This window comes from Schistocerca nitens, chromosome 12, assembly GCF_023898315.1.
Source record: "Schistocerca nitens isolate TAMUIC-IGC-003100 chromosome 12, iqSchNite1.1, whole genome shotgun sequence".
Taxonomy (NCBI): Eukaryota; Metazoa; Arthropoda; class Insecta; order Orthoptera; family Acrididae; genus Schistocerca; species Schistocerca nitens.
In genome coordinates this window covers 28,086,416-28,101,273 of record NC_064625.1, presented here as the reverse complement: position 1 = coordinate 28,101,273, position 14,858 = coordinate 28,086,416, and the positions used below count along the sequence as shown (strand labels likewise).

The window sequence follows — 14,858 nt, the reverse complement described above, 5'->3', positions numbered from 1 at the left end:
CACAACGCGAAGGCGCGTAAGCGGCGACACTTTGCTTTCCCTGCGGTACCACCCGCCGGCAGGAGCCGGGTCAGCCGGCGGGAAGCGAAACGAGGAAAAAAGAGAACACGGCGGGCCGACAGCCGAGCTGTCTAGCCTGCGGTTTTGCTTCTTACGGGGCGCCCACAAGAGCAAAAGTGACTCGGCAGGAGTGCCAGTACATTGCTACATGGAGTTCCGGACATACTTCACACTGTCTACATCTACATTTGTACTCCGCAAGCCACCCAACGGTGTGTGGCGGAGGGCACTTTACGTGCCACTGTCATTACCCCCCTTTCTGTTCCACTCGCGTATGGTTCGCGGGAAGAACTACTGCCGGAAAGCCTCCGTGCGCCCTAGAATCACTCTAATTTTACATTCGTGATCACCTCGGGAGGTATAAGTAGGAGGAAGCAATATATTCGATTCCTCATCCAGAAACGCACCCTCTCGAAAGCTGGACGGCAAGCTACACCGCGATGCAGAGCGCCTCTCTTGCAGAGTCTGCCACTCGAGTTTGCTAAACATCTCCGTAACGCTATCACGCTTACCAAATAACCCTGTGACGAAACGCGCCGCTCTTCTTTGGATCTTCTCTATGTCCTCTGTCGACCCGATCTGGTACGGATCCCACACTGATTAGCAATACTCAAGTATAGGTGGAACGAGTGTTTTCTAAGCCACCTCCTTTGTTGATGAACTGCATTTTCTAAGGACTCTCCCAGTGAATCTCAACCTGGCACCCGCCTTACCAACAATTAATTTTATATGATCATTCCACTTCAAATCGTTCCGTACGCATACTCCCAGATATTTTACAGAAGTAACTGCTACCAATGTTTGTTACGCTATCATATAATCATACAATAAAGGATCCTTCTTTCTATGTATTCGCAATACATTACATTTGTCTGTGTTAAGGGTCAGTTGCCACTCCCTGCACCAAGTGCCTATCCGCTGCAGATCTTCCTGCATTTCGCTGCAATTTTCTAATCCTGCAATTTCTCTGTAGACTACAGCATCATCCCCGAAAAGCCGCATGGAACTTCCGACGCTATCTACTAGGTCATTTCTATATATAGTGAAAAGCAATGGTCCCATAACACTCCCCTGTGGCACGCCAGAGGTTACTTTAGCTGTAGACGTCTCTCCATTGAGAACAACATGCTGTGTTCTGTTTGCCAAAAACTCTTCACTCCAGCCACATAGCTGGTGTGATATTCCGTAGGCTCTTACTTTGTTTATCAGGTGACAGTGCGGAACTGTATCGAACGCCTTCCGGAAGTCAAGGAAAATGGCATCTACCTGGGAGCCTGTATCTAATATCTTCTGGGGTCTCACACGATCGCTGTTTCCGGAATCCGTGTTGATTCCTACAGAGTAGATTCTGGGTTTCCAGAAATGACACGATACGCGAGCAAAAGACAAGTTCTAAAATTCTACAACAGATCGATGTCAGGGATATAGGAATGGTACGTAGGGCTGAGCGTGTTACAGTGTGACAATTATAGAACTATAAGAAAAATAAATGTAAATAATGTAAGAAACTACGGCGTGCACACACTTCGTTCAACATGTAAACGTCACTACAGGTATTCTGATTTAGGTTATGACATATTCGATACACCTGCCATCATTGGCGATGATGTGACGCAAACGAATAGCGAAATCCTGCATGACCCGCTGAAGTGTCGGAACATCGATGCTGTCGACGACCTCCTGAATGCCTGTTTTCAGCTCAGCAATGGTTTAGGGGTCACTGCTGTCCACCTTGTCTTTAATAGAGCTTAAATATTTTCAACATTTCGCGGCCCTGTCAGCAACTGTATAAATATTAATTTTAATTTTAAAAATCAACAGCCTCAGTTGCACAGATTTACCTCGGTTTACCTAGGTTTCAGTCGGGATAACCCAACCTTCTTCAGAATAAAAGTGGCTACCGTTTGTCCATAGTGGACGTCGTCAAGCTAAAACTACAAATCCATAGATTATCGTCAGACTGTAAAAACTTATCTGAAAATGCCGCGGCCCCACTTCTCGACCGCGATGCGGCAGCCACGAGTGCTGTACTGGAACAGTGGCCTCTGGGTACTCCAGAGCCAAAGTGTTCCTCCAGGACATCAAACACTGTCCTGCTTCGATGGAGTCGAGGTCCGTCTTGCATGAACCACATCTTCGCGAAATCAGGGTCATTTTGGATAATGTGGCTGAAATCATCTTCCAAAACCTTCACGTACCGTTCGGTAGTCACCATCAATGAATACCGCACCGACTATTTCGTGAACTGGACCACATCTTCAGAGTCACTTTGGATAATGAGGCTGAAATCATCTTCCAAAACCTTCACGTACCGTTCGGTAGTCAACGTGCCATCAAGGAATATCGCACCGACTATTCCGTGATCAAATCCGTGATCGGACTTTACACATCACAGGGTCACCCGCTGAGGGTGAAGAGACTTCTCGATCGCGAAATGTGGATTCTCAGTTCCCCCAATGGTCCAGTTTTGCTTATTAACGAATCCATCCAAATGAAAGTAGGCTTCGTCGATAAGCCACACCGTCATTCCGTACCAGTTCGAGCGTCCTAACACAAAGAGTTATGTAATAATTGTCACCTGTGTCGTGGATGGAGAATCACCGGCAGAAGTACAGGGTGGCTCGAAAAGAAAGAACGATTTCAGTTGTTTATTACAGATAAACTATAAAACATAGAAATATGTTTTTCACATTAGGTAAATATCTGGAGGCGATCTGAATGTTATGTACCTTGAAGAATAAGTTTGCCAAGATAGCTAGTTCAAAATGGTTCAAATGGCTCTAAGCACTATGGGACTTAACATATGACGTCATCAGTTCCCTAGAACTCAGAACTACTTAAACCTAACTAACCTAAGGACATCACACACATCCATGGCCGAGGCAGGATTCGAACCTGCGACCGTAGGAGTAGCGAGGTTCCGGACTGACACGCCTAGAACCGATCGGCCACCGTGGCCGGCAGATCGCTAGTAATTATTTTTATTGTTATTGTTATTGTCGGTTTCGGCAGATCTACGCTGTTATCATTGCATCTTGCAACATTACTAGATGTACATGCTCTTCACTACATCGGTAGTCACATAGTGAAGTTGCGTCACATTGTATCGAAAAATGAAAAGGAAAATCAGCAGCTCACAAATAAAATACCACGTAGTTACTACTACATAATTATTACAATCTGGCGCAACATTACTAACTGACCTTCAGTGTTGTCAAAAGTCTATACATATCATAATGTTACAAAATCCGATTATGAAAGCGTATATCTGTCGAAACCGGTAATAGTAATAAAAAGAATTACTAGCGATCTGGGCAAACGTGGTTTTTCAAGAATAACAGAAAGATAGAAACTCATTGCACATTTCGCTGAAGAGAGAAAGGTTCAGAGTTATATGATTTACACGCACACTGTACCATACACTCGACACGAACACCACACATTCCTGGAGAAACATCTAATCAACAGGTACCTGTTTATTGAACCCACAGCTTCAACAATTCGGTTTTTCAGCTCTTGAAGGGCAGACCGTCTTATGTACTCCCACCGAAAACTTTTCAACGTGTGAGGTCTGGTGGCCTGGGAAGAAAAAAGCAATCAACAAAGATTTGTTGTCCCCCTCTTCCAATCGGACGTTGTGGGATGGTGTCGTTAAGACAACGCCACACCTCAAGGAGAAAGTGAAGTGGGGCACCGTGATGCAAACTCGTAAAAACGAAATCACTGGAATCTTCATGAAGTTGAAAAAAGGATGTATTTCGCAGGACATTCCTGTCACAGCTTTCTCCGCAAAAAACAAAGGTCCATAAACTTTGTGAACAGAAACGGCACAAAGAACATTCAGTTTCTGTGAGTCCCTTCCGTGTATGATGACGACGCCAGGATTTTCTGACCCCCCAAATTCTTATTTTGCGGTGGTTTACTTTACCCAATAGACGAAACGTCGATTCATCCGAAAAAAAATTTGTCGTTCGGAAAAAGTTTCCTCTGCCATATCCTGGAGAACTGAAAAGCAAAATTGGTACTTTCTGTTATGGCCGCCGGGAAGCAATTACTATAATGCTTCCCCAAGGCTCCGTGTGAACGCATCTCGTTTACGGTCGACATTTTTCACCAGCGCTCTTTCCTTTGTATGTGCAACCAGCTTCCAAGAATTCTGTATGCTAGTCATAAACCTGCTCATGTAGAGGCGGCTTCTTGCTGAATTGGACGCAGAACTGACGTTGCACTTGGACAGTAGATTGACTTCGCGCAAATTCCAACACACAAAATAATTTCTCTTGTGGCATAGTAGCCATATTGCTACAAACAAACAACATCGCAGCTGTGTCAAATCACTGAGCTTTCCTCTGTCCGGTGAAAGGCGTAATGTGTTTCCACTTCTTATAATTTGTCTGTAATAAACAGTCGAAATCTGTTCTATCTTTTTAAATCACCCAGTAGAAGCAACTTCACGCGTGCCCTAGGGAATTATGTTGGCACCAGTGCTGCTCATGGCGCACAGTATGTGATCAAAAGTATCTGGACACCTGTTAGGGGACATTAATATGGTGTGTGTCCACCTTTCACCTTTATGACTGCTTGAACTCTGCCGGGAACACTTTCAGTGATGTGCGTAAGTACCTGAAGAGGAATGGCAACTCATTCTTCTTCAAGATCCGAAGTTACAGAACGCAGTCATGTTTCACACTGGTGTCATAGAGCAAAGTCAACTGCCTCGGGCATGGATGTGTGTGATGTCCTTAGGTTTAAGTAGTTCTAAGTCTAGAGGACTGATGACCTCAGATGTTAAGTCCCATAGTGCTTAGAGCCATTCGAACCGTTTGACAGTAACTACCGCAAAATATCTATGAGTAATCATCCACAGAGACATTAAGTGGAATGTGTCAAATTAGAACATGAAGCAAAAGTCAATAAAATTCTTCTGGGTTTGAGGCCGCACTGTCAACTATAAAATTCCGACGTTTGGGCGACTATTGCAAGACGCCTTCCTCAGGGTGTATTGCTAACTGCTGATTGGGCGCTAGTTTGGTTACTTAGAGTGGCCCATTGATCGTGACCGGGCCAAATATCTCACGAAATAAGCGTCAAACGAAAAAACTACAAAGAACTAAACTTGTCTAGCTTGAAGGGGGAAACCAGATGGCGCTATGGTTGACCCGCTAGATGGCGCTTCCATAGGTCAAACGGATATCGACTGCGTTTTCTAAAATAGGAACCCCCATTTTTATTACATATTCGTGTACTACGTAAAGAAATATGAATATTTTAGTTGGATCACTTTTTTCGCTTTGTGATAGATAGTGCCGTAATAGTCACAAACATATGGCACACAATTTTACACGAACAGCTGGTAACAGGTAGGTTTTTTAAATTAAAATACAGAACGTAGGTACGATTGAACATTTTATTTCGGTTGTTCCAATGTGATACATGTACCTTTGTGAACTTATCATTTCTGAGAACGCACGCTGTTACAGCGTGATTACCTGTAAGTACCACATTAATGAAATAAATGCTCAAAACGATGTCCGTCAACCTCAATGCATTTGGCAATACGTGTAACGACATTCCTCTCAACAGCAAGTAGTTCGCCTTCGGTAATGTTCGCACATCCATTGACAGTGCGCTGACGCATGTTTTCAGGCGTTGTCGGTGGATCACCATTGCAAATATCCTTCAGCTTTCCCCACAGAAAGCGATCCGGGGACGTCAGATGCGGTGACCGTGCGGGCCATGGTATGGTGCTTCAACGACCACTCCACCTGTCATCAAATATGCTATTCAATACCGCTTCAACCGTACGCGAGCTATGTGCCGGACATCCATCATGTTGGAAGTATATCGCCATTCTGTCATGCAGTGAAACATCTTGTAGTAACATCGGTAGAACATTACGTAGAAAATCAGCGTACATTGCACCATTTAGATTGCCATCGATAAAATGGGGGCCAATTATCCTTCCTCCCATAATGCCACACCATACATTAACACGCCAAGTTCGCTGATGTTCCATTTGTCGCGTCCATCGTGGATTTTCCGTTGTTCAATTGTGCATATTATGCCGGTCTACGTTACCGCTGTTGATGAATGACGCTTCGTCGCTAAATAGAACACCTGCAAAAAATCTGTCATCGTCCGGTAATTTCCCTTGTGCCCAGTGGCAGAACTGTACACGACGTTCAAAGTCGTCGGCATGCAATTCCTGGTGCATAGAAATATGGTACGGGTGCAATCGATGTTGATGTAGCATTCTCAATATCGACGTTTTTGAGATTCCCTATTCTCGCGCAATTTGTCTGCTACTGATGTGCGGATTAGCCGCGACAGCAGCTGAAACACCTACTTGGGCATCATCATTTGTTGCACGTCGCGGTTGACCTTTCACATGTGGCCGAACACTTCCTGTTTCCTTGAATAGCGTAACTATCCGGCGAACGTCCGGGCACTTGGATGATGTGGTACAGGATACCGAGCAGCATACATAGCACACGCCCGTTGGGCATTTTGATCACAATAGCCATGCATCAACACGATATCGACCTTTTCCGCAGTTGGTGAACGGTCCATTTTAACACGGGTAATGTATCACGAAGCAAATACCGTCCGAACTGGCGGAATGTTACGTGATACCACGTACTTATACGTTTGTGACTATTACAGCGCCATCCATCACAAATCGAAAAAAGTTGTCCAACTGATTCATATTTCTTTACGTACTGCACGAATATGCAATAAAAATGGGGGTTGCTATTTAAAGAAACGCAGTTGATAATCCGTTTGACCTATGGCAGCGGCATCTAGCGGGCCAATCATAGCGCTATCTGGTTTCTCCGTTCAAGCCAGACGAGGTTCGTTCTTTGTAGTTTTTTCGTTTGATGCTTATGTCGTGAGATATTTGGCCCGGTCACGATCAATGGACCACCCTGTATACTGTGAAGGAGTGCTGTCATTGGATATGAGAGTGAGGAGGAAGGGTACAAAATGTTCTTTTATTGGTCTTTGCATTACGTGTTGCCATTGGCGGAGATAGGCGTTTTCCATTGGTGTTTCCTTTATTGCTTTGCCACTGGTGTAAATCGGCGAATAGGAAAATAAGCGGCTATTGCAGCGTAGCGCTGTTCACTAACTGCCCAGTATCGACTAGGGCAGTTATTTCGGAAAGCGAGTGTTGGGCGTAGCAATGGGACAGCCAGCTTTGTGCAGCTACGTGGCGTTTCCACAAAGGAAAGGTACAATGTCACCTTCAGAAAAACGGTCTGTGACTGTAACGATGTGGAGGTGGTGGGCAGTTCCATCACTGAAAGGGGCTCCTCTATTGTTCTCGTAATTAGTGACACCTTCGGCCAAGTGCGAGTCTCTCATTGTTCGCAAAGTTCCCTGCCCTGCGTGCATATGCATTTCCTTCTGGTGGCAGTTAGCGGTGGAGGACAGTGCACCCATGTCGACCAGTCTGCGGAGGGCAAGGTCGCTGCCACGTTCTCTCAGCCTATCTCTCGCACATTATGTTGCCTCTATAGCTGGAAACCAATCCGTCTACGAATAATGACGCTCAGATAGGCAACAACATTAGGAATTGGGCAGTTTCCGAGTCTGTGCTGTAATCAAAATACACTACTGGCCATTAAAATTGCTCCACCAAGAAGAAATGCAGATGATAAACGGGTATTCATTGGACAAATATATTATACTAGAACTGACATGTGATTACATTTTCACGCAATTTGGGTGCATAGATCCTGAGAAATCAGTACCCAGAACAACCACCTCTGGCTGTAATAACGGCCTAGACACGCCTGGGCATTGAGTCAAACAGATCTTGGATGGCGTATACAGGTACAGCAGCCCATGCAACTTCAACACGATACCACAGTTCAGCAAGAGTAGTGACTGGCGTATTGTGACGAGCCACTTGCTCAGCCACCATTGACCTGACGTTTCCAGTTGGTGAGAGATCAGGAGAATGTGCTGGCCAGGGCAGCAGTCGAATATTTTCTGTATACAGAAAGATCCGTACAGGACCTGCAACATGCGGTCGTGTATTATCCTGCTGAAATGTAGGGTTTCGCAGGAATCGAATGAATGGTAGAGCCACGGGTCGTAACACATCTGAAATGTAACGTCCACTGTTCAAAGTGCCGTCAATGCGAACAAGAGGTGACCGTGACGTGTAACCAATGGCACCCTATACTATCACGCCGGGTGATACGGCAGTATGGCGATGAGGAATACACGCTTCCAATGTGCGTTCACCGCGATGTCGCCAAACACGGATGCGACCATCATGATGCTGTAAACAGAACCTGGATTCATCCGAAAAAATGACGTTTTGCCATTCGTGCGCCCAGGTTCGTCGTTGAGTACACAATCGCAGGTGCTCCTGTCTGTGATGCAGCGTCGAGGGTAACCGCAGCCACGGTCTCCGAGCTGATAGTCCCTGCTGCTGCAAAAATCGTCGAACTGTTCGTGCAAATGGTTGTTGTCTTGCAAACGTCCCCATCTGTTGACTCCGGGTTCGAGACGTGGCTGCAACGATCCATTACAGCCATGCGGTTCTAGGCGCTTCAGTTCGGCACCGCGCGGCTGCTACTGTCGCAGGTTCGAATCCTGCCTCGGGCATATATGTGTGTGATGTCCTTAGGTTAGTTAGGTTTAAGTAGTTCTAAGTTCTAGGGAACTGATGGCCTCAGATGTTATGTCCCATAGTGCTCAGAGCCATTTGAACCATTTTATTACTACTATCAGTTTCTGGCATAAACGATGATCTTGGTATGGAAGAACGAGCAATACCACTGACATATCACAGAAGTAATACATGTAAACACATTTCCCGGATATTCATTACAGCTGTGTGCATAAAGCGAAGCGAAAATTGACAAAAATGAATTTGAACGACATTTAATAGAAACAGAGTAACTAATTGTAATGTCCGCGGCTCGTGGTCTTGCGGTAGCGTTCTCGCTTACCGCGCACGGGGTCCCTGGTTCGATTCCCGGCGGGGTCGGGGATTTTCCCTGCCTCGAGATGACTGGGTGTTGTGTGTCTTTCATCATCATTGCATCCTCATTCACTCGCAAGTCTCCGTAGTGGCGTTAAAGAACTTGTGGAGCGGCGGCCGAACCGCCCCGCGAGGAGTCTCCCGGCCATCAGTGCCGTACGGTCATTCACTAATTGTAATGAATAGCCAATAACTACTTTCCATTTCCAAAGAAAGCAGGTGTTAACAGGTGTGAAAATAACCGAACTATCAGTTTAATAAGTCACGGCTGCAAAATACTGACACAAATTCTTGACAGACAAATGGAAAAACTGGTAGCAGTCGACCTCGGTGTAGATCAGTTTGGATTCCGTAGAAATGTTGGAACACGCGAGGCAATACTGACCCTACGACTTATCTTAGAAGTTAGAAGATAGATTAAGGAAACGCAAACCTACGTTTCTAGCATTTGTAGACTTAGAGAAAACTTTTGACAACGTTGACTGGAATACTCTCTTTCAAATTCTGAAGGAGGCAGGGGTCAAATACAGTAGGTTGGGAAGGGATTGAAAACAAAAGAAAAATTTGGAGTAGTAATTAAAATCCATGGAGAAGAAATAAAGGCTTTGAGATTTAACAATGACATTGTAATTCTGTCAGACAGCAAAGAGCCTGGAAGAGCAGTTGTACGGAATGGACAGTGTCTTGAAAGGAGGATATAAGATGAACATCAACTAAAGCAAGACGAGGATAATGGGAAGTAGTCGAATTAAATCAGATGATGCTGAGGGAATTAGATAAGGAAATGAGACACTTATAGTAGATGAGTTTTGCTATTTGGGAAGCAAAATATCTGATGATGGTCGAATTAGGGAAGACATAAAATGTATGACAATAGCAAGAAAAGCGTTTCTAAAGAACGGAAATTTAACATTAAGTATCTGTCAGGAAGTCTTCTCTAAAAGTATTTGTATGGCGTGTAGCCATGTATGGATGTGAGCCATGCACGATATACAGTTTACACGAGAAGAGAATAGAAGCTTTCGAAATGTGGTTCAAAATGGTTCAAATGGATCTGAGCACTATGCGACTTAACTTATGAGGTCATCAGTCGCCTAGAACTTACAACTAATTAAACCTAAATAGCCTAAGGACCATCACACATATCGATGCCCGAGGCAGGATTCGAATCTGCGACCGTAGCGGTCGCTCTGTTCCAGACTGTAGCGCCTAGAACCGCACGGCACTCCGGCCGGCCGAAATGTGGTGCTACAGAAGAATACTGAAGATTAGAAGGGTAGATTGCGTAACTAATGAGGAGGTACTTAATAGAATTGGGGAGAAGAGGAATTTGTGGCACAACTTGACCAGAAGAAGGGATCGGTTGGTAGGACACGTTCTGAGGCATCAATGGATCACTAAGTAAGTACTGGAGGGCAGCGTGGAGGGTAAAAATCGTAGAGCGAGACCAGGAGATGAATACACTAAGCAGATTCAGAAGGATGTAGGCTGCAGTAGGTACTGGGAGATAAAGAAGCTTGCACAGGATAGAGTAGCATGGGGAACTGCATCAAACCAGTCTCTGGATTGAAGGCAGCAACAGCAACAATCACCAGTAACTACCTTAGTTAATGTGTTATTATTGAATGAGCCTCAGTTTCATATTTATGAATTTTCGCTTTGCTACATGCGCACAGCTGTAATAAATACCCAATAAATAAATTTGTGTGAGGTGTGAGTAACGTTGATCGTTGTACCCTACCCAAATGATTGTTTATGACGGAAACCGGCACTAATAAGAAACGAATACAATAGAGCTTCGTGTCATGAATTTTTGATAACGTACTACATCTGTTGACAGCCACATGAAAAAAATGTTTGATCTCAGTTTGGTTCCATGTTTCCAGGTTTCCCGGAGACTGTTAAAACGGTTCCTCAAAAGCTACTTTTAATCAAATAGTGTGTCTATGGACTATCGTCTCAGTTCTGCTACTGGGTTCGTGGCTTCCTGTCGGAAAGACCACAGTTCATAGTTACTAACGGTAAGTCATCAAGTAAAATGGAAAAGATCTGTAGCGTTTCTCGAGCAATGTTTTTAATCGATGTAAACGATTTAGGAGACAATATGATCAGCCCTTTTAAATTGTTTGTTGACGATGCCATTATTTACCATACAGTAAAGTCAGTCTCGCGGGAATGTGGGAGGAAGCTAAAGAACAAATCTCCGAGTTACAAGGGCAGACAGGGAAGGTAGTAATTAAGATTTCTCACGAAAAACGAAGATTATGACGAATATACTAGATACTCCTAAGAGAATTAAAGTAGGAGCTCAAAAAATGAAGTACCTAGGGGACTGGATTGAATGGAACAACCTTGAAGGGAAAGCAGTGGAAGCAAGAAGGACCAAAATGGAACTAGCTTCCCAGAAATCCAAAAACACATACAATATGAAAGCCGTCCCATGGAACACCAAAATAAGGAATTATAACACATTAATTAAGCATTATATGCAGCAGAAACACTTGTCATGGGTAGGAAAGAGCAAATGGAGAAATTGGAAATCGAAAATTTTGAGGAAGACCGTGGGTCCAAAATTCCAAAATAACAAATTAGTTTTCTATAGAAACGAAGCCCTCTATGCAAAGTCGGAGAGACTCTCAGAAACCATGAGAAAAAGGTGGATAGATTTTTATGGACACGTTCTCCGAAAGAATCCCGACGGACTAATTAAGCAAATCTTTGACTTCTTTTACAAAACAAAGGCTAAATTAAATTGGTTTAAGAAAGTGAAAAAGTATTTGAGAGAACTCCAGATTACCAAAGTCATGTTAAAGAATGGTACAGCCAAGACCGTGACCAAAGACAAAACTAAGAGGTTCCAAGTTAAGATCAACGCCAGGAAACCGATCCAAATATCAGAGGAGGAATGGAAGAAGAGATGAGATAGAACGAAGAACTACTGGGAGAAAAAAAGAGCATAAGCATCTAAGAAGTGATTGATCTGACGTACTCCTAAGATAGGTGATTGGAAACGAAAAAAAGTCATCAGAAAATCGAAACGTATTACAAAATTATTTAGACAAGATACAAGCTTGTTGTAAAAGATGTGAATTACCTCTAAGCAATAAAAAGTGTAAGGTCCTCAACACGAGTACTACAAAATAACTCCGACAAATTTCAGTTACACGATAAATGAACAAATTTAAAGTTTGTCGACTCCATTAAATACAAAGAGTAAACAATTAAGAATAACTTTGAATTGAAACCGTCACATAGGAAATGTGGCGATGGCGAACGAAGCATTATGGTTTAGTGGCAGAACACTTACAAGGTGCAAAAGATCTATTAAAGAGACGAAACTACCTTCACTAAGCTTTTCCGTCCGCTTCTGGATTATTGCGGTGAGGTGTGGACCCGTATCAGATAGTATTGGCGAAGGACAGGGAAAACTTTCGGAAAGGAGCAGCTCAGTTGGTATTGGTTCAAATGGCTCTGAGCACTAGAGAACTTAACTGCTGTGGTCATCAGTCCCCCAGAACTTAGAACTACTAAAACCTAACTAACCTAAGGACGGCACACACATCTATGCCCGAGGCAGGATTCGAAGCTGCGACCGTAGCGGTCGCGCGGTTCCAGACTGTAGCACCTAGAACCGCTCGGCCACTCCGGTCGGCTCATTTCGTATTATCGCGAAATCGGGGAGTCACAGATACGATACGCGAGTTGGGGTGGCAATCTTTCGAACAAAGGCGTTTTTCGTTCCGCGGACATTTTATTCACGAAATTGGTGTCGAACTTTCTCCTCCGAATGACAAGGTACAGGGTGGTCAAAAAGTAGCGAAGTGGCTATAACTGAATATTTTATTTATTCTTGTTTCCTTTCTTTCCTGAGATCGTATTACACACATATGTGTTACCAATCTCCCATCCTTGGTCTTTAAGTCTGTGAAATATCATTGGATACTAAAATCTAACCTCTTTCTGACTTTTGGCCCACCCTGTATTTTGCTATCTCCAAGCTACACAGGGAGAAATGGTAATGAAATAAGAAAAATCAGAACTCACGTAGTAAGACTTTGACGTTCATTTCTACCACACGCTATTAGAGAGTAGAACGGTAAAGAAATACTGGTAGAGCGAAGGTGGTTCTTGGAACTCCCTGACAAACACTGAACTGCAGAATAGTGACCCAGCTACAGATGTTGATTTTTCAGATGTGGTTATCACCATATCGTTTTATGATCAGTTTCCATTCATATTCGCAGAATTAAAGACCGAGCAGGGGAGATTGTTTACACTTTTCTGTGGGATATAATGTCAGGAAAGATAACAGAAAAGAATAAATGAAATAGTTATTTAGAGTTCGTGAGTTCTGGACCATCCTGTATTATGGCGTTCAGAGTAGAAATCTGGTGATCGAAATTTCGCAAAAATTACAGTCACGAATAAAGTAAGAGATGTAGACTAGTGTGAGCAGCTGACCTGAGATGGAGTCCCGGCGTGCGGCGCTGGTCTTGTGGTTCGGGCGAGATCGGTCACTGTGCGGCGTGTGGTGGCGTGCGACCGGCAGCGGGTGGAGTGGGCTAATGCGAGCGCCCGGCTGAACCAAGGCGTTTATATAGCGCGCCCACCTGCGAGCGGTCGGCGGCGGTGGCCGCACAAACAGCACTCGGGGGAAAAGGCGGCTGCGCTGCGGGCCTGCCGACATCCAGGCGCTACGTGCCGCGGGAGCTGTGCCTACGTCACGTTTACGTCACCGCTGATGGGCGAGCGTGGAAAACGATGAAAGAGGCGGGCTCCCTCACCAACCTCCTGACACCTGATAAATCTCTCTGACAGTCCTCATCCCTCCCACCTATCAGTCTCACATCATACACTACTGGCCATTAAAATTGCTACACCGAGAGGAAATGCAGATGATAAATGGGTATTCATTGGACAAATATATTATATTAGAACAGACATGTGATTACATTTTCACCCAACAATTTGGGTGCACAGATCCTGAGAATCAGTACCCAGAACAACCACCTCTGGCCGTGATAACGGCTTTGATATACCTGGGCATTGAGTCAGAGCACAGGTGCAGCTGCCCATGCAGCTTCAACACGATACCACAGTTCATCAAGAGTAGTGACTGGCGTATTGTGACGAGCCAGTTGCTCGGCCACCATTGACCAGACGTTTTCAGTTGGTGGGAGATCTATAGAATGTTCTGGCCAGGGCAGCAGTCGAACATTTTCTGTATCCAGAAAGGCTCGTACAAGACCTGCAACATGCGGTCGTGCATTATCGTGCTGAGATGTAGTGTTTCGCAGGGGTCGTAATACATCTGAAATGTAACGTCCACTGCCCGCATCTATTGGTCGTGCGGTAGCGTTCTCGCTTCCCACGCCCGGGTTCCCGGGTTCGATTCCCGGCGGGGTCAGGGATTTTCTCTCCCTCGTGATGGCTGGGTGTTGTGTGATGTCCTTAGGTTAGTTAGGTTTAAGTAGTTTTAAGTTCTAGGGGACTCATGACCATAGATGTTAAGTCCCATAGTGCTCAGAGCCATTTGAACCACTTTTTTTGTAACGTCCACTGTTCAAAGTGCCGTCAATACGAACAAGAGGTGACCGAGACCTGTAACGAATGGCACCCCGTACCATCACGTCGGGTGATACGCCAGTAGGGCGATGACTAATACACGCTTCCAACGTGTATTCACCGCGATGTCGCCAAACACGGATGCGACCATCATGATGCTGTAAAAAGAACCTGGATTCATCCGAAAAAATGACGTTTTGCCATTCGTGCACCCAGGTTCAGTCGTTGAGTACAC

General features: G+C 44.7%; 1 protein-coding gene across 1 annotated transcript in view; it reads right to left on the bottom strand.

The window, feature by feature from the left end:
* Positions 1-13,643, bottom strand: part of LOC126215049 (peroxidase-like) — a 276,437-nt gene extending 262,794 nt beyond the window's left edge. Inside the window, exon 1 of the mRNA XM_049941691.1 lies at positions 13,520-13,643. The gene's annotated coding sequence lies outside the window, so the exon portion shown is untranslated. The remainder of the gene's footprint in view (positions 1-13,519) is intronic.
* Positions 13,644-14,858: the final 1,215 nt, after the last annotated feature.